Source organism: Phalaenopsis equestris, unplaced genomic scaffold (genome assembly GCF_001263595.1).
Source record: "Phalaenopsis equestris unplaced genomic scaffold, ASM126359v1 Scaffold000022, whole genome shotgun sequence".
In the NCBI taxonomy this organism is placed as follows: domain Eukaryota; kingdom Viridiplantae; phylum Streptophyta; class Magnoliopsida; order Asparagales; family Orchidaceae; genus Phalaenopsis; species Phalaenopsis equestris.
In genome coordinates this window covers 2,063,963-2,066,272 of record NW_018164464.1, presented here as the reverse complement: position 1 = coordinate 2,066,272, position 2,310 = coordinate 2,063,963, and positions in this window count along the sequence as shown.

The window sequence follows — 2,310 nt, the reverse complement described above, 5'->3', positions numbered from 1 at the left end:
AGTTACAACAACTCAGTTAAAGGATGGATGGATTCTTGATTCAGGATGTTCTTATCACATAACACCTAACAGGGAGTGGTTTACCTCATACCGGTTATCTGATTTTGGTTCAGTCTATTTGGGTGATAATAGACGTTGCAATATTGCTGGTATTGGTAAAGTCAGAATTAAGATGTATGATGATGTTATTAGAACATTATGTGATGTCAGGCATGTTCCAGATCTGAAGAAGAATTTGATTTCCATGGGTACTTTACATATGAATGGTTTTATCCCTAAGGCAGATGAGAATAGGGAAACCATCAGAATTGTAAAGGGTGCACTGACTTTGATGAAAGGAAAGTTAAATGCAGATAATATCTACAATCATATGGTGAAAATGCAACAGGAACTTTGACCAAGCCAGGTTAGATGGTTTGGTTGCCCAACCCACTTTGGTATAAAGAAACTCCATGAGATATTTCTCCTAAGGGGCAGAATATTTGCAAGGTGGAGATTTTTTCTCCTAAGGGGCAGGATATTCGCAAGGTGGAGATTTTCTCCTAAAGGGGCTGAATATTTACTAAGGCGGAGATTTGTTTGGTAGGCACATATACCGAGTGATGCATATCTTCTAAGGTGCTGGATATTCCCCAAGGTGAAGAATTGTTAGATATGGCTCATATCTAGGGAGTTGGAGTTTCTTGGTGAAGATGTGTGTCTCCTGGTAAAAAGGAGTGTCTCTTGGAATAAAGGGGGTTGGGGGGAGCGAGGGCGTGATTGTAATTGTGATGCATATCTCCTAAGGTGTTGGATATTCGCCAAGGTGGAGAATTGTTAGATATGGCTCATATCTGGGGAGTTGGAGTTTCTTTTGAAGAGGCGTGTCTCCTGGTGAAAAGGAGTGTCTCTTGGAATAAAGGGGGTTGGGAGGAGCGAGGGCGTGATTGTAATTTTATCTGAGGGTTTGTATATGTCTATTTATATGGGAAACCCTATGGGATGTAATTGAACTTCTCTGAAATAGTGAAACCGCCGCTCGCTCCCGAGGACGTAGGCAATTCTTTGCCGAACCTCGTTAAATCTCTGTGTTCTTCTGATTTGTGTCGATTCCTGTTTTTATTCCAAGAGACACTCCTTTTCACCAGGAGACACACCTCTTCAAAAGAAACTCCAACTCCCTAGATATGAGCCATATCTAACAATTTCCCTAGATATGAGCCATATCTAACAAACTTCAAAAGACACACCTGTTTTTATTCCTGTTTTTATTCCGCTAATTTCACAACAGATTTCCCATAAGCTCGTGCTTGAAAGGGAGAAGAAAGATTAAACAATTGTTACAAAATAAAACTTTTTATTTTTCTATTTTATTTTTCTTATCATTATCTTATTATTTGGCTTCTGTTTATTTTATTAATTAATAAATTAATATATCTTCTTAACTCTTAAGACTAATGAAACGTCTTAATTTTAGTGTAGAAAAGCTAGGTTGTTTTGTAGCGAATGCATTACTTTTGCCATTGCACGCGGGCCAAGCATGCAAGTTATATATATATCATGACACTACGATGATAAGAATAAATCGCTTCAGAGTTAAATATTTTCGGATGATAAAAAAGATCTCGTCCACAAATAGAGGGGCAACTGATACGTCATTAATAAATTATCATCATTCAGCACGAATCTCGAAGTATGACAGATCTCGAGACAATATTTTGAGCACGAATATTCAAATTTTGATAGAAAGCCATCCAGAGCTCTGATTTCAGCAGACTTATAGTCAAACTGACCGACTCAATAAGATGAACCTGATGATATCAAAGGTAGTCCAAACCGAGTCAAATCAAGCCCATATCAAGTGATTAAACTACTACTAGAGGATTTCCGAAGGCATTTGAAAGGTCAAACGGATGTCGATTCTAGCGAGTTTATAGTTGAATCGAGTGTCTCGAAAAGACAAATCCAACGAGCCCAAGATTGCTCAATTCCGACATCGTTAAGGCACTCAAATGTCCATCAAACGTCATCTGATCAAGGGAAGTTCTCTGGGCCGTCCGATCAAAATGGTTCATATTCCTGCATTAATTGCATTCAAAACACTATAAATAGAGTCTCACCCCTCACATGAAAGGGGGAGGAGACTTAAGAGAGAACTTGAGGCTTTGAGAAGGAGCTGAAGTCCAAGATCATCCTCTTCATTGTCAATCGTCGTCGACCACCACTGATCGTCGACAACGACCGCCGACCTCTGTCGACAACCGTCGGACACCGTTGAACGCCGCCGATCACCGCTGACGTCTGTCAACTATCGCCGACCGTTAACGACTG